Source organism: Fundulus heteroclitus, chromosome 14, assembly GCF_011125445.2.
Source record: "Fundulus heteroclitus isolate FHET01 chromosome 14, MU-UCD_Fhet_4.1, whole genome shotgun sequence".
In the NCBI taxonomy this organism is placed as follows: domain Eukaryota; kingdom Metazoa; phylum Chordata; class Actinopteri; order Cyprinodontiformes; family Fundulidae; genus Fundulus; species Fundulus heteroclitus.
Window position 1 is genome coordinate 16,795,871 of NC_046374.1, and position 23,530 is coordinate 16,819,400.

General features: G+C 43.6%; 1 protein-coding gene across 1 annotated transcript in view; it reads right to left on the bottom strand.

The window, feature by feature from the left end:
* The window catches only part of si:ch73-335l21.1 (insulin receptor substrate 1-B), a 65,987-nt gene that overhangs the window by 17,604 nt on the left and 24,853 nt on the right, over positions 1-23,530 (bottom strand). The gene's annotated exons all lie outside the window — the stretch shown is intronic.

Below are 23,530 nucleotides of genomic sequence, written 5' to 3' on the forward strand. Positions count from 1 at the left end.
AAACAGAGCTACTGTATTGAAAAGCTGCCGCGGCACGACGTGTTCCTGGATGGAGCTGAAGTGTTTTTTTTTTCTTTTTTCTTCTTTGTGGAAACGTGATCTGTCGTTCGCATACCACCGGCACACTCACGTGTCTCTTTGTCTGCTGATTCCAATCTGTGATGATTTGTCTGTGTTGGTGTTGCTCCACCAGTTCTGCCACTAAAACGCTCCCCCCCCCCCACACACACACACACACACACACACTAAGGTGTCATGTGGAGGGGGGTGATATACGGACTGATCGGGTCAGCAGGTGGGGTCTTCACTTCCGAGCAAGGCCTCTCCCAGAAGGATCTCTGCCACGGAAACACAAGAAGCTGTTGCTCCATCGCGGAGGTTTGGCAGAGCCGCTGCGCCCAGAGACGTTCGCCTGATTCTCAAGCTTCAAAGCAACCAGATTCAACCACAAGCAGGATTCCTTTGATTTTGCACGTTCAAACCTGTAAGCGGGGAGGGCAGGCGTTTACGTCCAATGATTTCTGTTGGGGGTATTTATTTATTTTATTTATTTTGGTTCTTTTAGTTAGGTAGCATTGTTTAAAGAGTGTGCCTTTTATGGGTTGAAAAAGAAACTTGGGTTGCACGTTTCGCGTTTTCTTCTAGGCAGCCGAACCATCCCATGTGAAAACATTTCTCAGCGTGTGAAAATCTATCGTGAAAAAAAACCTCAAGCCAAAAGCTTAGATGTGAGCCAGAGAATATTCAACCAAAAGTTACTGATTACTTAGTGTTAAAGGTAAAAAAAAAAAAAGAATAATAAAAATCCCCCATTCTTCTTAGCAACGTATCACTAAATCTTCACCCTGGTCCTCAGAGTCCATTGTGCTGCGTGCTTCAGGTGATGATTGCTGATAAACAGACTTCACGCCCTGCTAAGGGGAATGCGATCATTTGAGTCATGCCAGCTTGGCACAGCAGTAAAATTAGCCCTCTTCTTGCCCCGATCTTCCCATTCTGAACTAAAAGACGTCCCGAATATCTAGATGGTTCTTAAGATAACCTAAAGAGACATTCCTGCCGTGTGTGGTGTGTTAAGAGTGATCTAATCTGCTCGGTTGAACCGCTCAGACCTCAAATCGGGGATGTTCAACATGTTGGATCGTCTTGTTCCGATATCCTAGGGTGGGGTGTCCCCGAGGACAAAACGAGCACGAAGGCTTTTCAATGTGAGGTGTAGCCAATCAGAAAGAAGCCCTACAGCTTCTTCCTCCTACATATCACAGCGCAGCAAACGTAGAGTCCCCGTTCACGCCAACTCCACTCCTTTAACCAGCGCCTAATGTTTTTCCTTTGTTAAAACTAGGCCACAAACTTTTGCAGGATTTCCCGTCCGCCACCGGAACGTTTCTGAGCGAAACCTGTTCGTGCGTGGTGTGTTGTGTTGGTGTTTGAAGTTTGGGATATTGCTTTATATATTATATTGGATTATAACGCAGCTCTGCTTTTTAAAAAGTCTCCACGACGTTCTCTCTGACCTGTCTGCTGTGTTTCTTGGTCGTCACGATGCTGTTTTTCCTCTCCAACAGACTTCTGAGGCCTGTGTAGAACAGCTGGATTTGCGATTGAGATTATTTAACATTGAGGTAACTCGATTAACTAATTAGGAGGCTCATGATGACTCATGAATTAAGGACCACTTTCTGATGGTCATTACACAGGAAAAAAAACCCCAATAAAATACAATTAGGTTTGGTGGTTGTAATCTCAAAACTTTAAAGGGTTATAAATACTTCAGAAAGGATAATTAAGCATTATTTTTCTCACCTGGAACTGACAGTAGTGCAAGGGAAGCAGTAAATTACCAAATCTTTTCATACTAACTGAGGGTAACATTGGCCGCTGCTATGATTCACTTGTGCTCAGGAGGCCCAACTTTAGTAGAAAGCCGTTATAAGTCCTTAGAATACTACTCCCAGTCAGAGGGGGGCGCCAAACACGCAGAAGATCATGTGAAGAATAAAGCATATCCAGTGAGCAATGTGGCCCCTCGCGATTTTTTTAAATTAAAAATGGCATCTTGAGTGGTTATTCGACAGAGCTAAAAATAGTACAAATGGGAGCGTGCTTGTCCCCGAGGTACAAGTAGCTCGCATACAGAGAGGTTTGACAGAGAATAGACCTCAATGCAGCTGTTTGGGGGGTTTGATTCCCATGTTTTCAGCTCATCTCTCAGAGTCCATTTCCTGTCTGATTACTGTTTAAAATGCCAACAGCGGCACAAAAACACAACAATAAAACAAAGACAAAACCCGACCTTCAAAATCCGAGATTTGCCGCCAACACCCAGCTCAAAATCCAATACGGATTCTGATCATTTGAATTTTAGTGATAGCTGGCGCCGAGTCTGGATGCTAAGACAAGTAGGTATTATATTATCTGACTGTCTCACTAAAAGTTGGGAGTCTTGTCACCGAGCCCAAACATTAGCATTAATCTGGGATGCGAGCGTGCCATCATTCCCAGTTTCTTAACTTTTAAAGCTACGTTTTAATACCGCCCTGTATACTGAGACACCTTCTGTTGAGCATTTCTAGCCTCTTTTATCATGTTTTTGGTGTTTGTTGCAGCTGTAATGCTTTAATATGGAACCAGACATGCTTGCAAAGAACAAAAAAAAAAAAAAAAAACATGAGCACAGAAGAGAAGAAGCATTGCATCCTGCCTCCTAAAATCCCTCCCCTACAAAAGGATTACAGTAGAATCTGGGATTTTCTGCACTGACACAGATGTCTTCCTCTCCTCACAGCAGAGGTGAAAAATCCATCGTGAAACGAGCTCAAAGCTCCCGTCTCCTCCTGGGGATGGTTTGAAATAACACATTTGTTCCTCCCTCCCTCGCCGGCTGACCTGAACTGACTCGGTGTGAGGGAGTCTGCTGCAGCATCCGACTGAGCCGGCAGGTTTCAGAGCTGCTGTCTGATCTTCTAAACGACCATGAGGGGGCTGACGGAGCCGTATCTGGGCTGCGTTCACAGATCCTGTCACAGGAGCCACTTCACCGTAGCTAAGTGTGTGTGTTTTAACGTGACACCCCCTTTTGGCCTCTGCTCCGCTCTGGTGATGAATGTGTAATTATTAATAGAGATGTTGTAGCTGCTTTCTTCGTATTGAGGTCCAGTTATGTTGACACGCTGGAAACAAAATGGCTACATTTAGCTGCGTGCTCTTGAACGGGCCTCTTTTATACATAAACTCATAATTCTCTTTGAGCAGAGCTGCTTTGCAAACGGTGGAGCAGACCTGTGTGTGTGTGTGTGTGTGTGTGTGTGTGTGTGTGTGTGTGTTCGCCCTGAAATGAATGCTGACTGTGTTGGCATGCAGCGGTGAGTGTGTGGGTTGTTTGTCGGACCGTGTGCAGACAGGAGACTCGGTCAACATGCAAAGCAAATATTTATCCAAGACCCCGCAGGAGGCTCTGTCAGCTCGTCTTCTTCTCATCCCCAGAGAAGGTCTCTACAACGCTCCGCTTTTGAACGCCCTCCTAAGGTTTTACTACGACTAGTGTCACTTTGTTACGGGAGAGGTAAAAGGAAAACAGCGTGGGCCAACAATTGTACAAAATTATTTCAAACTTCCCCCCCTTATACTGGTCTCGAAACATTGCATCCATCCACCAATCAGTCCATCAATCTATTTGTCCAGCCATCCATGTATCTATCCGTTCCTCCATCATCCATCCATCCATGTTCGTCCATAAACTATTCATCCATCCGTATATCCAATCTATCAACCATCCATCCATCTCTCCATTTATCAACTCTCCATCCATCAAATTCAATCAAATCAGACAGATTAGTCAAAACGTTTCCTATCTACAATGCAAAAACGGAACTAGAAATAAGTAAAATGTTCTTAAAATTAGTGTATTCGTCCTTGTTTTGAGCAGGTAAATAAGATGATTTGCCAATGGAATAAGATTTTTGCACTTAAAATAGGAACAATTCATCTCCATCATCTTATTTCAAGTGCAGGATATCTAATTATCTTATTTTAGGAGTCAAAATACTCATTCCATTGGCAGATAATCGTATTTACCTGCTCAAATCATGGATAAATACACTCATTATAAGAACATTTTACTTATTTTTAGATCTGTAGAAGCCCAGCAGATTGCATCGAGTCTTGACAAGCAGCATTCACTCCTCCTGAAAGAGCGTAGAGCCACGGTAGACAGTCGTCTGCATTGTACATGGCTTTGCAGCAATCCCCCATACTGAGCATGCATGAAGCGACAGTGGAGAGGAAAACTCTCCTTTAACAGGGAGGAAAAACTCGAGCAGAACCAGGTTCAGAGTGAACGGTCATCTGCTCGACCGACTGATGGTTAGAGAAGACAGAGCAGAGACACAAAAACCACTGAATCTCACATTGATCCAGGAATCCTTTCTATGGTAGAGGGTAATGGCAGATAAGCTGCCTCCCCGGATGGCGTTACAGCTAACAGAACACCAGACCTGGTGTACTTACTACGAAGAGAAAAAAGACAGAGAGAACATAGAGGTAAAAGTTGAAATAACAATTATCCAAAATTGGAGAACAGTAGGAGAACTTAGCAGAGTTAGAAAAATAGACCCTGATGTCCTCCAGCAGCCTAAGCCTATAGCAGCATAACTATAGAGGTAGCTCAGGGTCTTCCACTAATAGTTGAGTTTTGTATTTACACATTGAAAATTCATTATTGTGTAAAATAATTCTCCAAAGTTGAGTCAGGAGAAGTGGAATTTTAACATGAATAACATACAGAAAACCCACGAAAGAGTGGGGAAGAAAATGGCATAATTGTCCAAAAAAAAACGATAGACAAGTTGCTTGGCGAGACTTTCAGAAGACACTGCAACTGCATGCTTGAAGGAAAGGCGATTGTATGTCTGGCCAGAGTTTATGAATTCATCCAGCTACAAAGCAAACACATCAGTTCTTGTAGACGCAAAGCAGAGTGGATGGAAAAGGCCACAGCAGGATCCGTGCAACAAAAACCCATTACGTCACTCTGTTTCAGATTCCATCTGCAGGCTCCCACTGTAAACACAAATGAAAGAAAACGCCACTCTAGCCTTATAAAGCGGACTGTCATCACATTTGCACGCTTCGCAAAAAAAAAAAAAAAAAAAACCTTTGCTGCCATGTAAAGTATATTGGCTCTGCTGTAAAACGCCAAAACATACAAAACCGCCGACTGTCGCAGGCGTCCAAGGAGTTTATTACGTTTGTACGGTTGGACTGAGACGGCGGGCGCTCCAAACTAGAACACAACACGAGACGACAGAGCAGCAGCTGAAATGACTCAAACGGGCGACCTGTTGTTTACAGGCCGGGCACGGCGGTGATCTTTGTAAGGTCTGCACCGCTAGCAATGTGGAGGAGAGCCGGACCAAAAGGTAAACGAGGGCCAGCCTGGATGACAGTCGTGCATCAAGACTGCTTCATAAAACTGACTGGATTGTTAGTTATTTAGTGTTTTCAATCCAAAGTAAATTGTCCTCCACCTTGGATGTACTGTATTTTACAGTCCTAATAAACCACCAACTTCTTTTCATAGTCAAACAAATAGTGGCATTTAATGACATAAACTTACAAAATACAGACCCTGCAACACTTGTTGACACCTGGTAAAGGTGTGGAAGGAAAATCCTTTGAAATATGTTCATATTTTTTTAGCAGCAGCTTAAACTGACACTGAAAAAGTTTAAAAACCCTAACTTTATTTTGATTCCAGTAAAATAATTGTTACAGAGTAGTTTTTTTTCCCCCCATTTAGATTTTGGTCTGTAAAGCTATTTAGAGTGTCTAAGAACTATTACTCGGTGCGTTTGGTGAGGATTCTCAGTCATTAGCAATCCAAAAAAAGGTTAAAAAATAAAACAACTGTTTTATTTTTTAACCTTTTTTGGATTATCACTCAGTGGCGCTCTTCAGACGTCAGGGACAGGCTACTTGTCTGAATCTGCCCTGTAAGGAAGTGGGATGGAAGAAGTGAAACTTGAGCCACCCGCTGCTATTTATTTGATTGATTCGGTTAAAATTTGACCACATGGCGGCACTCATAAAGCACTGAAGTTTAATTCCCAAGTGCTCGGTTGATTCATAATATTGTTACTACCCATCAGCAGGACGGCATCCATTTAACCCCATTAATCCCCAGCATACGTGAACTTTCCACCACGGGAGCGCATCAAGCGTCTCACTCACTCCAAAGACATGATCAGATTTGATGCTCTGCAAAATCTTCTTCAATTGCTCTCATTTCGACGCTTGAAGAAGATGCTCAAAAAAAAAATCCATTGGCAAGATAGGAATCTGACAGGAACAACAGAGAGCCGCAGCAACGAGCGGCAACCGTTAGGCCATATCTAGATGCAAGCTGGACGGGTGAGAGGAAGATGGAAAAAAAAGAAAACATTTCCTGTCCTACTGTCAGAAACATAAAAGTGTGGAGTTTCCTCAACTGTAAACATTTACACTGATTTTACGGTGATAAATACTTTAGGCTGGCTTGGCATGAAACAAAGAATAAGCATGTAGAAAACCTTTATGCATTCTGGTAAACATGGTGGAGGACCTGTGATGCTTAGGGACCGTTTCTCTTCCAAAGGCCCTAGGGACCGTCTTAAGGCAAGCCAAGTTTATTTGTATAGCGCATTTCAGTAACAAGACAACTCAAAGTGTTGGGTCTTAGGGTGCATAGCATCATGTAGGCTTTGAGATACCAGCACATTTTCTTTTATTATTAAAATAAAATCTGCTTGCCTCTGCTAGTCGGCTGAAAATGGGTCGGCATGGGTCTTCCAGGAGGACGTTCGTTTCTCCAAAACAAATCGGCACAGAAACGGTTAATCAGACACAAAATGAGCCAAAAGAGACACAAAAGAGAAGATGACCAAGCAAGGTGGAAGGTATTCACAGGAGGAATAGGTGGGAAGTTCTGATGAAGGTGGTTCCTTCCCGTTAATGGGGAGTTTTTCTTTCCACTGTCGCTTCATGCTTGCTCAGTATGAGGGATTGCTGCAAAGCCATGTACAATGCAGACGACTCTCCCTGTGGCTCTACGCTTCTTCAGGAGTGAATGCTGCTTGTCAAGACTTTGATGCAATCAACTGGGTTTCCTTATATAGGACATTTTTGACCAATCTGTATAATCTGATTAAATTTGACTTTGGAAAGTGCCTTTAGATGACATGTTTCATGAATTGGCGCTATATAAATAAAATCGAATTGAATGTAGCGGCACCAATACATTTGCCACCAGTGATTGTGTTAAATGAAATTATTTCAGTCAGGACACAAACTCCCCGTGTCATGTAAATGAACCGCATTGTGACGAAATCCCTGTTCTGTTCCATACAGGACGTGATGATTCATATTCAGGCCCTGCTGATGCGCCAAAAAAGCCTCCTCGCCCTGGAACCAGACACCCTGTCCCCAACTAATTTAGGCACATGGCTAGCGAGGACGACAAAGACGCTCTAAAGTGGCTTTTCAATGCGCGAAAACCTGGCAACGTTTCCATTGCCCCCCCCCACCCGGTAAAACTCAACATAAATACAAACAATTTCATTATTAGCAGACGAAACTTTAAAAGAAATAGAAGCCAAGGCTTCCTCTAAATCACTAAACCCCTCACTCTCTTGCCTCTGTCCGCCCATCTCCTCAATATGCAATTGCAGCGTGTTTGTTCTTGAACAGGTATGACTAAATGAGTAAACAAGAGAGTTAAGAGCATTTCATTTCCTCTCCACTGCCAATTTGACGCTCGTAATGCTCCACTTAGGGCGCTGTGACGCCTGCAGAGGAGAAGAACATTGTGTTGCCGGCCGTGGAGAGGTGGGTGAGCGAGGAGGTGGAGGAGGAGGTGGTCTCTGTCCGCTCAACAGAAAACCCGCCAGCACGATTCCCAGAGATATAAAGAGGCTCATTAGATGAAGAGTGTTTTCATCACTGAGCAGATACACAGAGCTAGAACGACATGGCTCCAGGGTTCAATTAACTCCACTTACTGGGCGTTTCATCTTTTTAGGTTACACAGTGATAGAGTCTGAACATTCAAACATTCTCTTCATACTAAATTTCTGTTTTATTTTGTTAAGAAACCGTAACGATATAGTGACATGCAGTTATATATATTTCTATAGTGGGGAGGGTTTAAATAAAGAACCAACATAAAACAAACACTTTAAGGTTATTGGATGAAAGAAGAAACAAGAGGCTCGATGGCCTGAATGATGGATGAATGAAGAAGCCGATGGATGGATGGATGGATGGATGGATGGATGGATGGATGGATGGATGGATCATGATGCAGATGGATGGATGGATGAATGAAGGAAGAAGCCAATGGATAGATGGATGGATGGATGATGGATGGATGGATGGAGATGCCGATGGATGGATGGATGGATGGATGGATGAAGAAGTCAATTGGATGGATGGATGAATGGAAGGATGGACGGAGATGCCGATGGATGGATGGATGGATCAAGATGCAGATGGATGGATGAATGGATGATGGATGGATTGATGATGGATGGATGCATGAAAGGATGGCTGCATGGAGATGTCAATGGATAGATGGATCAAGATGTCAATGGATGGATGGATGGATGGATGGAAGGATGGATGGATGAATGAAAGGATGGACGGAGATGCCGATGGAGGGATGGATCAAGATGCAGATGGATGGATGAATGGATGATGGATGGATTGATGATGGATGGATGCATGAAAGGATGGCTGCATGGAGATGTGAATGGATAGATGGATCAAGATGTCAATGGATGGATGGATGGATGGATGGATGGATGGATGGATGGATGGACGGATGGATCAAGATAACCATGGATGGATGGATGGATGGATGGATGGATGGATGGAGAAGCCAATGGATGGATGGATGTATGGATGGATGGATGGATGGGCTGACGGACGGACGCAGGAACAGATCGAGAAGCCAGTGGATGGATGGGTGTGTTGATTGACTGATTGATGAACAGGACGTTATTTTCTCTTTCCATACTGATCCAGACCACTGAAAACACCCAGACCTGTGCAGACTGCAGAAGAACCCTGACCGACACACAGTCGGCTAAAGGCGGCAGGTAATGAAACGCATCAGAGGAAGCTGTTGCAGCGTGGCCCAGCTGTGGCGCTGACGCTGAGGTGACGCAGAGGTGAGGCGGCGCTCTCTAAAGGTTAATGACCGTTGTCCGGCCAGTAATGACGGCGGTGAGCAAACACCTCGGCTGCTTCGCCCAGTGCGCTCGTTTGAGTTACATAAGCCCGGTCCAGGTGCCATGTGTTCCCTCTCCCAGTCACCTTCCACAGCATTAAGGTGACGTCGCCACAGAGATGAGGTGGCGGACGGGTTATAAAGTAGACTTTCAGCAACGCACAGAACTGTGTGCGTGTTTGTACTATAAACTGTCACCCGAGACGCTGGTTTCTTTAAGATCCCAGTCGGCTTCCTGTTGGCTTCGCACTGCAGACGGCTTAGCATTGTGTCGGGATTACGCAACCGGAGAGGGTCTGTATGTGTATGTTCCCCCTATAGCTTTCGCTGCGGGCCACCAGGGTTGCGCAATCCAAATCGAGTCAAAGACGGCCCCACCTCTCCCGAGGCTCTCAGTTTTCTCTTCCTCTTTTTTTAAAACGAACGTTGAGCTTCTCCAAAAGGCAAATCGCTTCTTAACTTCAGCTTTTAAGGATATATATATATATATATATATATATTATATATATATATATTATATATATATATATATATATATATATATATATATATATATATATATATATATATATATTATTCACACTTTCAGGGAGCCGATTGGCAGTTCTCAGCAACAGGTTGTTTGGGAGCACTATTCAGCCTAATAAAAGGAGGGAATTGCAAATACTTTCTCCTGAATGCCATTAAAAAGGACTTAAAAACACAAGAACAAATTTTATCAGCTTTGAACAACTTTTTTTATTGTCTTTGTATACTTTGATACCGTTAACCGGGCCATAAAGTAAGGCTTCTGTCAGGTTTATGACTCTTCTGTACCTACATGTGAGTTACAAATACTAACATTTGGGATAACTTTCTTGGACTCTATGAACTTCCAGATTTGCAGTGAAAAGGAGGTTCAATATAAGATGTCCAGTTCTAATTCGAGAGTCTGAATGCATATTTCTTTAAAAAAAAACAAGCTAATCTCTCCGTTCAACCAGAGAAGCATTAAGTAACTGCAGACAAAAAATAATAATAAATCCAAATGAGTGAGATACAAAGGATCAGAAAAAGTCAGAAAATGTCGTTGACGGTGCATGAGGTGTGCCGTCAGGATAAATTAATAATATAATCAGGCTGTGTGTGACCATCTGTCATTTTCTCAGCACTTACTCAAAAAGGGGTCTTCCAGTTTAAATTGGCTTAACTCAACCCAAATTAAACAGTCTTATCAGTCTGAGGGTTTAATAACGAAGCCCGAGCAGGTGGGGGGACCCTAATGGGAATAACTTAACCCCGTCAGTGCGAGTCCAAAATCCTGCTGCGCTGTCACCGTCAGCACTTCGGCGAGCCCTGAGGATCAACCCTGACCTCCTCTCATCCCCCGATCGTCCACCGTCTGATCCTCCCGGGCCTCGCCACCGCGGCTCAAGCGGCAGCTCACGCAACAGGAATATGCGCCGTCGCCAAAAAGCGACCTCGGCAGATGAGCGGCATTACAGCTCTGACGGGCCAGGTAACGCGGCCTCCATGCGAGAAGTGGCTCGTTAGTGGACGGTAATCAGCTTAGTGCTCCCAAAAACACCCAGCGGCACTAAGCTCTTTACAGACAAACCCGGTTAGAGATGGAGAGTCTGACTGATGCCAGGACTGGGAACACACACAGACACACACAGATCATGCCCGAGGCACAGGAGGAAGCATGGAGGCGGCGACGGCAACAAGACAAACACCTGAGGCAACAGAGAGAGAGAGAAGTTTGATGACAGGGAAAAGACGTTTAGGAGGAGAATAGGCGAGTAAATGCTTTGCTGAGAGAGCGCCCCGAGGAGGGAGGGACACAAATAATAATGAGCGTGTGTGAAAAGAGGAAAACACTCCCTCCTTCTCTTCCTTCTTCCTCCTCCTCTCCCCCCCCGGTGCACTCAGTAACCCCAACGGGTCTGTGGGTGGCAACTCCGTTCTTTAAGGCAGCGCCCGACTCACTGGGAGCCCAGCATACATCCCATACCACGGCGCACAATCGCTGCTCTGTAGCCAGGATCAGTCTCACACACAGAGCTGGAACGCCGCCCGGAAAATGCACACGGATACACAGCGTGGCTGCACACGCACACACACACACACACACACGCACACACACACTCACACACACACACACCTTAAGTTTAGCAGTTTTCATGCATCCATTCGCTTCTTTTAGGTGTTAAAACTATTCAAACTTATTCAAAAAACAGTTTGAGTTATAATTATGCCGTGCCCTCCAAAAGTCTTCAAATTTTTTCGTTAAATGTTATTTTTATTTCATTTTATTAAGAACACAAAGCAGCACCAAGCTTAAAAGTGAAGGGGAAAATTATGCATGTTTTAAATATTTATTTTTCTTCCATTTTTACAAATTAAGAATGTAAATAGTGTTGCAGGCATTTGTTTTTTTTCCAAACTCTTGACTCTGACAGTCACCAAGTTAATGAACAGAGCCCAGCTAATTTAGAGCTTTATTAAAAGATAAGCAAACAATAAGTGAAAACTGTGAATTACATCATCAGTGGAATAACAAAACATTCCAGGTTTGACTTAAGCCATTTAGATTCTGGATCAGAGTGGAGTAATAAATAAAGAAAGAGAGAAAAAGCACATTTAAATTTCCTGTTTCCTAACCCATTATTCTCACTCAATATGGTAATTTATATACATAACAAACGTGAAGCTGGTGAGAGTTTAAGGAGCTTAGCAGGAAAACCTGCCAGAGGACGGTTCACATTTCCAGCAATGGCCCTAAACATAAAAGCAGCGCTACAAATAAAAGGTTTAGATCAAACCCCGTTCATTTGATAGAGCGGCGAAGTCGAAGTCCAGGCCTGAATCCCATCGAGAATCTGTGACGTAATGTGAAAAAACGACGTTAACAGATGCTCTTCATCCAGATGTAGAATAAGCTTTAAAAGAACAAATTAATGTTTTTTTTTTTTTTTTGTTTGCCGCTGAGAAAACAGCTTTTAAACAAACTATTTGAATAACGGCCACCCACCTGCACTTCTAAAGATAAATTGCTTTTCTTTTCTTTTTCAAATAAACCGATCTGTTTGAACACCACTCCAAACGACAAATCAAACGCTAAAAAGCAAAAAAAATAAACAGTTGACTCGTTTATGATCAGCGCCTGCTCCATTTTGTCTTCTGACCTGAAAAAATCTACGTTTGGTCCAATTAATCATCCCTGATGGACGCCGTCACTTACGCACACGTTTTCACTCGTTTAATCATTCGCTCAAAGACGCCGCTCACACGCCCAAGTGAAAAATACTCGGAATATGATTGCGAGGGAGAGGGGAGGAGGGGGAAAAAAAGGGGGAAAATCTGGGTTTAGAATAAAAGAAAAGAGCAAACAAAAAGTCTGCTGGGGGAGAAATGAAAGGGCAGGAAGAGCAAAGGAAGGAGGGAGGAGAGGGGGGGCAGATGGGTTTTGTTGAAGCAAGAATGAGCGAAACAGTTCTGACAAAAGAGAAAATAGGAGTTTCTGTGTGAGAGAGAGAGAGAACCAGAGGTAGGGAGGTTACATTTACCCGTTTTGGACCATTCCCGCTTCCTGAGAGGTGGTTGGCTCACACAACCCGTTTTTTTTTTTTTTTAAGTTCCTTTTCCCCCCCCCATCACCAAAGACCTACGAGTCTGAGATTTATGTGTGTTGCCATGCGAGCGTGTAAACCAAACAAACCCAAGATGTTTTGTTGAAACTAAACAGCTTTGAAGTTTAAAAGGAAAGAAGAAGAAGAAGAAAAGAAAGAAAACGTGAACAGGTGTGGTTATCAAGAAAGCTCCTCAGTCAAATCCAGTGGACCCACGCTTGGGTCCGTCCGGCGGCGCCTCCTCGACTGGCCAAGCTGCCGACACAGTTCACTCCGTGCCTCTTTGGTTCTCGCGTGTGCCAACTGCATGTGAATAAGGCACTAGTCAGTCAAGACATGACTGGAGTACTGAGCCATTAGTCGAGCTTTTACAACCTAATTACCATTTGGTTGGCCGGGCATAGCTCAGCAGCAGAACACGTACGCACGCAGCGGTAAAAAAGGGACTTCCTGCGAACGAACCCCTTCAGCGGGCGGATGAACTGAAGGAAAGCCTTTTCTTGTGTGCCGGACGAGGGAAATTAGGAGAATTGCTGAAAATTAGCTGCCACCCCCGGTTCCTGATGTACTGGATCTGAAAATTCTCATTTCTTCTATTTTTAAACAGCTGTATAAACTCAAAGGAGTTGGGGGACGTTACTTTCTAATGGTCAAATGCTAAAAGACATTAAATACACGAGTGCAGAATCTGAGACAGGATGTTGTTTTTATTGTTATGGAAGGAAAAAATGATCCGGATCAATTTGCCCCCAATGTTATTATATTTTCATTACAAAACAATAATGTTTATTTGAGATGTTAACGCCTAAATTGTTTTAAAACAAACCCCACACACATTTTTCCAAGGAAGTAAACCTAACATCGGTAACTTTCTTATTCAAAGCAAAATTATTTATTACCTAATATTATTGTAACGGAACACCTAAGCAGCAACTTTTTTGTGCGCTTATTTGCTCTCAGTCCAAATGTTCCATTTTGGAAAAAATAAGTGGAAATAAAACTTTTTTCATCCGATCTAATCGATTAATTGTGATTTACCGATTAATCGATTATTAAAATCGTTAGCTGCAGCCTTATTTAAGACTTTTTTTTTTTATCTCTACGTGATTATTTTTAATGTATTCACTGCTAATTAGCACTTAAATTATCAATATGTTAAAGGTCCTTCTAGGGACAGATGTTACAAATTAGCCTTTAGCAGGCATCACATTGTTTTTATGATGATGATCTATTTCTTTTGTACCTGTCCCTATCAAATAAACAATATACAGTACGATATTTGCTTTAGTATGAAAGCAACCCTGGGTGAGGCGCAGGCGAGTTTTGGAGAGAGGCGACGCTACGGCATCACTTCTGAAAAGACGCGGCTCTCATTTCCACACGGAAAGACGAAACCAGCATTTTGAGATCTGTCCACTCTGGGACCCGGTTTCAAAAATTAACGTTCACGGTCTCCCAAAACGCCAAATCCATGCGGACGCACAGCCTAAACGACAAAATAACTTTGTGGCTCCACTTATGGACGAGGCATGAGCAGAATTATGTCACCCTATATGTGACTTAAAGGGGAAGTGGCACATCTGTGCTTAACCTTCACGATGAACTGCACAAGAAGTTAGGAATGAGCTAAATGAAGATGTATAGGTGAGAAGAGATATCGGTGCATTAGTGCGATGAATCCGTGCTCCACCGGGGGGGATCTGTCCTTCCTCAGGTCATGAATGAAGCTGTTCAGGTCTTCATTTGTTTCATAAACGACATTTTCCCTGTCCGTCTTACACTTTGACAGCGAGTGGGACCCAGCTGCTAGAAGCGTGTGTACTCTAATGAAGCGAGGCGGGAGGCGAGTAAGCCGACCGGGTCAAGGTCTCGGGAAGAAAAAGTAACCAAAAAACAAAGACCGCTGATGATTTGTCGGCTGAGGAGGAGTGACGGACCCAGGGAGGGGGAAGGAAAGACGCGCTTTCATCACTGGCATTCACCAAGGCAACAAAGACGTGCGTCAAGCACTTTCTGTGCTGACAAATATTTTCTTTTCACCACAGAGCAGATCCAGATAAGTGTTTTTTTTTTTTTTACACTCTACACGTCCCTTTTTTTGATGCGAAAACAAGTCGACAAAGAGTCAAGGAAGAAGTGACGCAGAGCAAGTTCATTTTCCTTGGAGGTGCTGATCCTCCAATCAGCAGGGCAGAAAGGTGTGTGGAGGTTCAACAGGTGCACACACGCTGCATGCATGGCAACCTGCAGACTCCTCTGACACACGCTGCACATTCAGCTTCTGGTCCTCAAGCAGACCCGATTGCTCCCGTTTCTTCTTCCGCCTCATATATCGATGCAACATTATTCTGCGGAAAAAAAAAGGAAAATACACAAGCACAAGACCTAAAATGACAGAGTCGACATCAAGGTTACGGCTGCATAACATGTGGCCCGATATAACTGGTAAAATAAAACCGGTAAAATGTTTTCTGTCGCTGATGTTGGGGTTTAAACTCCTTTTACCAAGATGCCATAGAGAGTACCAGAAGCACTGGGTTTGTCCCAGGCTGTATGAAGCATAGAGCACCATAGCCCCTCCCCCACTCGTTGCTGTACACCGTCAGACTTTCACATGTTGCTTAGTGATAAAATCTCTAATTTGGCCGTCTAGTAATAGTCGTGTGTGTAGGTGTGGAAAATAAAGGTAACCCCCCCGTCTTCTCTCTCTTCTTCAGATGACACTGCCTCTAAACTTCTAAACTTCTACTTACCTACTCCTTTTTGATCCAGGGTATAACGAGGACACACTATATATATATATATATATATATATATATATATATATATATATATATATATATATATATATATATATATATATATATATATATATATATATATATATATATATATATATATGATGCACCTCGTCCTACTTGACACCTTCTTCCTATGATTACTGATTCTGAGCCGACGTGACATGTGAATTTCTCCAATGTCAGATCAATAAAGCCTATCTTATCTTATCTTAACTCCAGTCACTGAGCTGAAGAGGCACAGTTGTTCAGCAGCTGACTGCAGGCTCTACCAGAGCTGATAGCGCAACTAATTTACCGGCTAATACCAACTCACGATGCTATACAAAAGTACTTACCCCCTTAAGAAAGTGATTTTTTTTTGTCTCACACATTTTTTTTGTCTCTGATCAATTTGACCAACTCCACCCAGGCATGATTACCTGATGAAGCTGAACATTTTAGAGCGGGAGACTTGTGCTACATCAGTTCAGTTCATTAAGTTTTATTTATTTATTTGTTTACAAAGTCAAATTCAATCCAATAATGCAGACTGACCATAAACCAATGGCTGCAGCAGATGTTATCTCGTCCTCCCTCTGGAAAAAATTACATATATATTAAAGGGCAAACAGGACCTGTTTGAGTCTATCTGGAATTCCTTCATTAAGTATGTCAAGAACTTGAATATCTCAGAAGAAGGTGCAAGTTATTGAAGAACACGTGAACTGCAGTTCCCAAAGACAATTTATTTATGGACATATAGTGTTAAACTTAATTCTCAATATAAAGAGGTTAAGTACGAAATGTGACTAGTTGCACAGGAACTAATACTGTTTCTGTTTGTATTTTATTTTGACTTGAACAAGTAATACTACTACTGCCGTTGTCATATTTTGTAGAATGTTCAAGATGTTTGTTTAAACTGCCAAATATATTTTGGGGAAAAATAATACAGACTAAATGGGTAAAAAGTTTCCTATCTAAGGAAACCCAGCAGATTGCATCGAATCATTGACAGCATTCACTCCTCCTGAAAGATCGAAGAGCCACAGTCGTCTGCGTTGTCCGTGGCTTTGCAGCAATCCCTCATACAGAGCATGCATGAACCGTAAATTCTGCTCTGAACCAGAGAAATCCTGAAGGGGAGTCTCCCGCTCAAACAAACCTGCATTGTGCAGCAAGACAACGCTCCAAAGCATGCCAGCTAATCCACCGCTGAACAGTGAGACAAAGAAAGAAAGACGAAACAAAGGTTTTCGAGTGGCCTAGTCAAAGTCTACACTAAAATTAAAACAAGCACTTATGAGACGTTTTTGTATCTGTTTCTGAAGACTAAGGCCTGTTGTTAGGCCTCCTGAAGGGTCCAGTTGAAAACCATTTATTCGGTCATGTGGTCTTATGTGCAAACCACGCTTGTTCAGTTCTTGAGTTTAGGCGCTTTCTATGCCTAAATGGTGACATTTCAGAGAAAAGTACCAGTACCAGATGTGCAACTGCAGAGATTTGTAGCTGCACCTGCTGAACTCCCGCTGCTGAATCTAAGCTGGTCTTCACCGTGTCGCACCGATCTTTGCATATTCAGAACAGTGTTGTGCAGAAGCCTAATCGCCTCATTGATGTGTGCGAGCGCACTTTTCAGGGCTCGGCTCCCATTACCCCCCTCCAGCCCTCGGCTTTACCTAATCAGACGGGGTCGGAGGACCGATACGAGACGACGCCGGCAGATGATCGGCTCACACGCTCCGCGCCAGAAGCCTTCGCGCTCTCCGGCACGCACACGTGCAGCGGAGGGGCGGACGCACGGCCTTCGAGGCTCCCCCAAAAACCCAAACAGCGGGGAGTTGCTGCCCGAGCGGGGGGGGAGTTCGTACGTCACCTCCTTGAGCGGACCACCCACACAAAGAGAGACTGGACTTCGGAGAAGGACGCATCCTTGACTTCAACAAAAACACGCTCAGATGGCTCCCTGGCGGATACGCTCTGTGAACCCGTCCGCAGACATCTAAATAAACGTGCGAGGAATCAAGCAAGATAAACAGAGGACTGTGGGGTTCGCCGGGCCTGGCGGCGGTCCTCATGCAAACACATGGCTTTATTTTTTTTGCTTCTTTCTGTGTGGGTAAATCCCGTTGCGTAACGCTGTAATTAGGCTAATGAAGGAAAGTGGAGCAAATTTCCATTTTAATATGAATTGCATAATCATAAGATGGCTGGGCTAAACCACCCAGACTACACACTCAATCATGCAACGGCCCAGCACAATAAGAAGAGCATCTGAAGGATGAATCAGTAGTCAAACCATTTATGTGACAGGATCTCAAATGAATGCATTAAGGAAGGTCCTGCGAAAACAAAATGCATCGAAAATATCCAAATGAACTTGCCCGAAACGCTTCGGGGATTCAGGCTCATATCAGCCCTGGATTTGGCCACCACGTGTTCGGTGCTGCTGTTTCTGCTCCACATCTGTATGCACTTACGCTCTGCGCTGATGTGCGCCGAGCTGTGAGTCACCGCGCCGGGAGAAGCATCCTGCCCTCAGCACAAAGCAAGACGCCTCAGCAGATAAACAGCCACATGTCCGCATAAACAGACATATACACACACGTATACGTACACGCATGCATACACGCACAACAGACGCACACAGTGGCTTAAGCCTAACCCCTTATGGGAGGAGGAGGAGGAAGAGGAGGAGGAGGAGGGGTCCAATCCTCCAGCTTGTGTTTTACGTAACACCGCTGGTGCCGTCGGTCTAAACTATCGCCGGCGTGGATTACACGTCCCACCAGTCACACCGGGGCAAAACTGAGCGCTCTTAATAGGTTGTTTGTTGTGGAGCTGCACCGCAAAAGCTGTGTCCTGCTGATCATCCCTGTACTGAAGAGGTATAAAAGACCAATAAAAGGTTCCGGTTTAAAAATTCAGTCCGGTTCCTGGTTGCATCAGTCTGATGACGACGTCTAAAGCAAGGCCGAGTCACGTTAACGTCTACGATGACCGAAATGAACTCCTCTAATGCGCTGTTTGCCACCTAGTCTGCCTCTAGCGTTGCGTCGCTGTACGCTAGAAGCTAAACTTGTTAAGCGCTTTGTGTTTCATTTAGGAGAACCTTTTCAGGGAAGTTTAATTTCACACAAAGAGACGCAACCGTTGGGGATTATTTAGACCAGGGGTTTCCAAACCTTTCAGCCTGCAACCCCCAAAATAACAGTGCCGGAGACTGGGGGCCCCTTTTGGTGGGTGGGTGGATGGATTTCCCCCATCCGTGTTAAAATGAGGAATGTTGAGCACCTTTTAAACTTTTCACAAAAAAAAAAAAAAGGATAGAGAATCATTTTAGCACATCAGCATCAAATCATCTCCCGACCCCCCACGTTGGGAACCCCTGATTTAGACCAGTAATAATAAATTTCCCCTAATTAGAATGAGAAGTATGCATGAAAGCCACGTCGTCAGTCAGCCAAAATCTGCAAACTGTTTTCACGTGCACGACTTGCAGAGCTGCATTACAGGACGGGCACTTGGTTTTTTTAAGCTTCTGTTTTTAACATTCTGACTGTCGAGTTAAAAAAAAAAAAAGAGAAAAAAAAGACATTGTGTTGGTTTGTGCAGCTCCCTGTTATGTAACAAGTTCTGCACGCCGTGGTCAGATATGGCCCAGCGTCTGGGAAAGCAGCTGAAAAGCTTGACTTTAAATATCAGGGCGTACAAAGAAAAGTGCTGAACTGATGACACAGGAAAACCTTTTCTGTTTAATCGCACGTAAATGTTTTCATCTAATTGTCATGTGAATTTTTGAGCGAATTTTCAAAATGTTGCAAATCAGGCGGTTTGGAGTGAATTAACCAGGCTCCACAAAGCCTAATTCTGTCATAAGTCGACGCTGTAATAAACAGGAAGTAGAGACTGGAAACTAGCATGGACCACACATCTGAGGAAAAATGGAGAGAGGTTTTCAGGAATGCGTTGCCGTCGGGCAGGTGGTAGTTGTTTTATCATGTCGACTCCTACTGCCGATGTTACTCCCAGTGTGGCGACGTAGAGAAAGAAATGCTTCAATATCAGGTAAATGTCAGGTAAATGTTTGCTACATCAGAACCTTTTGCCGAAATTGAGGAATGTTGCCGTTTCCGTCGACCTTTTCTAATGTGATAGTTCAAAACACATTAAAAAAATGGAAAACGCTGCTAATGACTGAAACATGTTAGGGTGTCTGACCTTTTAGCAAACTGCTCTGCATGAAAGCCGAGTATCAAGTCAGATAACTTTAGGGTTTAAAAAAATAATAATAATAAAAAAAAAAATAAAAAAATCACAATTTTAGTGTAGCCAAAATGTTAAAATGGAGAGTATAATTTTCCTGCGCTTTAAACACAATGTGATTGTTCACCATATACAGTAAATGTCATTTATTTCAGTGACGTGATTTTGACTCCAATGCCTGTTCTTAAATGATTTTCTTGGACAAAACCATCATTTCCTGGATACGCCTAGAAAATATATAATTTGGCTTAAAACAATATAAGTACTTAATGGTGGTTTGGGGGAGGTTCCCCACCTAAACATTTTTTTTCTGGCTGGGTATAAATACTCCGGGCTTTAAAATTTTGGCCTGAAAGTGAAATATCTTTCTACAGCAGGAATCATTTGGGGTGAGACAGTTCACTGTCATGAGGTTGCTTTTTACACATTACATAACTGGCATCTAATAAGGGCCGTTCCTGGCACAAAACCCACAACTCATGTTTAATTTTAGCCTTCGGCCCTCGCTCTAAACCCCTGGGCCTTACACACAGTCATTACCTATACAGGCTTATGGCTGCTGGCGGAAAATAGAAGTTCCCCTGTAATTACAAGCCATCATAAAAACGCACACATACTGTACATTTTGGCAAAAAAAAAAAAAAAAAAACAGTGTCTCGACATGTTTTTTTCTTCTTTTTTTTCTGTTCAGTAAAAAGTAAAAAGAATAACTGCCTCAGTTTGACGGCGTAGTAAAACGGCATTTATAGGCTGCTTGGAAATGCTATGTGGAAGCAGAGGAGGCAGAGTTGTATAATTATTTAAAACGTTGAATAGAGCGAGGGTTAAAAACAAGGGAGGGAAAGGAATTTCAAAAATCCACCAGCCAAGATGTCACACGAGGACAAACAGCGTGATGAATGAACAGAGGCAAGTAGTAAAGACCCGAAAACAGACATGAAGATGCACACGGGGAACCAATCTAAAACAACAAAATTTCAAAAATTACAGACTGCGGAGAAGAAACGTCTCGGGAGAGACCACTGGTCTTGGGACTTGTCCCGGTTGAGGACTGCCAGCCCGCTGCAGCAAACACACGGGAACAAAAGGATCGTTTATTGGAAGAGTAAAGAGGGGGAGGCAGGACCCAAAGGATGAAAGCAGGGGGGGGGGGGACACTGTACAGAGGCATTGGAGAGTAGTGTGAGTGAAACACTGGCCCCATCTCAACATTCACAGCCAATATGTAAACCCCCCCTAACCCCACCCCACCCCGCCCCGTGGCATTCTCAGCCGGCATATGGCCCCACCGTGGGACCCTGCTACCATTTCCCTTTATTTAAAAAAAAAAAAAACACCCGGCGCTTTGACCAACGCAGCCATCATCTGACGATAAATCCAACACGCTGAGGCACGGAAGCGGGTCTGATTGTTCATTTCCATCCCGAGAAATCTACAAAAAAAAAACAAATGATGACTTCAGCTTCCCTGCACACAAACCGCAACAACCCCCGTATGAAGATCTTACTAATGCCTTAAATTCCTCATTAAATCCATCTGTGGAGCTGAGCTATGAAACGCGAACCACAACCAAAAAACCCCCCCCAAGAGGTTCGATTCCAGCACAAGTTACAGCACAAATCATGAGAAAGCAAGCAGAGCTACTTAAAAAAAAAGCAACAACTGTGAAAGGTTACCAAGTGTCTCGCTGACGCGTCTAAATCCACATGCCCGCTCTATGGGCTTTAACGGCTAGCATTTATTCCTCAGAGAGGACCCATCATTTGGGGGCAGACAGCGGTTCAAAGAGAATGCTTCTTCTATGACGAAACGTCTCGCAGAGATCGAGCTCAGTCATTGTTTAGCCAGGGTGGTCCTGCGAGCGGGACAGAAAAGAATGGCTCATACAGTGAGAATGAATGAAAACACAACAAAATAAAACAAAGCAGATGAGGATTTTGGAAATTAAAACGTAAACGTCGACGATTGCTGCAGGAACCATACACACACGTAACACGTTTACTTAGTTTATACCAGTTTCTTTGAAGAAGGAAGAAACTGTCCCCCAACGTCTTCACTTTTTCCACTTTTCTTTGTCCCAGGCTTATTAAATAGCCCGTATTGACAAAAAAGAAAAAGATTTAAACAAAATAACCTGTACATAAGTAGTCAAACCCATTGCTGGGATGCCTAAAACTGAGCTGGATTTCTCTAATCATCCATGAGCTCCTTCTGCAACCTAATTAGGGTCAGAGTTCAGCTCAGGCCTCACATTTAACAGTGCATAAAGCAGACGCAAAGCACAAATCTGGGGAAGGATGGATACAAAAACCACTCTAGCCGCTCTGACTGTCCAACAAGGAACTGAAGTCTCCATTATTTGAGAACAGAAGCAGTTTGGAGCCACAAAGACCCTCACAACCAAACCGAGTAGACAGGGAAGAGAGGCGGCCAAAACCCCCATGATCCCTAATGTCGAGCCCCGGTGTTTCCCTTGTGGAGACAGGAGAAACACCCAGGAGGTAAACCATTACCAATGCGCTCCACCAACCAGGCATTTACAGTGGAATGGTCAGGAAGAGGCTGCTCTTCACTGCGTGAACACTCGTGTCTGGATAAAACCAGTCCCTACACATCATATGCGACGTGCGTTGGTGTCGGCATCGTGCTGTCACGATGCTCCTCTGCAGCGGGGGAAAAGGCAGCTAGTCTGGATAGAGAGGGTGAGATGAAAGCAGCCAAAAATCTCTGTCGAGAAAGCCTTGCACCACAGGGCACTGGATGTTAGAGCAAGGCAGCCCTGTACGTTCAGCATGTACGTTCACACAGCCAGGATGAGACAGGAGAGGATTTAGGAGGAGCATGTAAATGTCCTTAAGTGACCCTGCCAGATCCCAGACTTACATCCAATTAAAACATCTCTGGAAAGACCTAAAAATGGCCGGCGACCAACACCACCCATACGGCCTGTCTGAGAGCCCCGGGAGCTACAATTGCTCCCAGGGGTGCTTCAATAAAATACTGAGCCACAAACCACTTTACTTTATTAACAAGTTTTTGGCAATAAAAACATTTCCACATCTTTCAGAAAAAGTAATAACTCGATACTGTAACTCAAACAAAATGCATAAGAGGAGAAGTGAAATACTTGCTGGTGATGCTGTATTACCATATAAAATATGATTCTCAAAGATGCTGAGCTCTAGCCTCACAGTGGGAGGTTTCAAATGGACAGGTCAATTAAAAACAGGGTCAGCTTCGCTGAACTTGGAGGTACAATGCTTCAGTGGAAAGACTGAATGGTTGGCTCCCTTTGCTGCCAGTCGCACGTATGGGAGACATGTCTGACCGTTTCTCCTCCTTAAAAATATCCACAATGGCTCAACCGGAGCAGAATAATTCTCAACAATTACTCCTGATGCATAAGCAGCAAATGGAGACAAAATATGAACACTGACAGGAAAATTTGAAAAAGATGTCACAGTTAATTATTACACAACACGACAGGAGATAAACTGAGGAGGATTTTCATTTTCTTTCTCTATTGTTTTTCTAAATGGACCTTCAGGCCTTTGACGCCTATCCTAATCCAATCCTGTGCAAACAGAAGGTGCATTAAGGCCTAGACA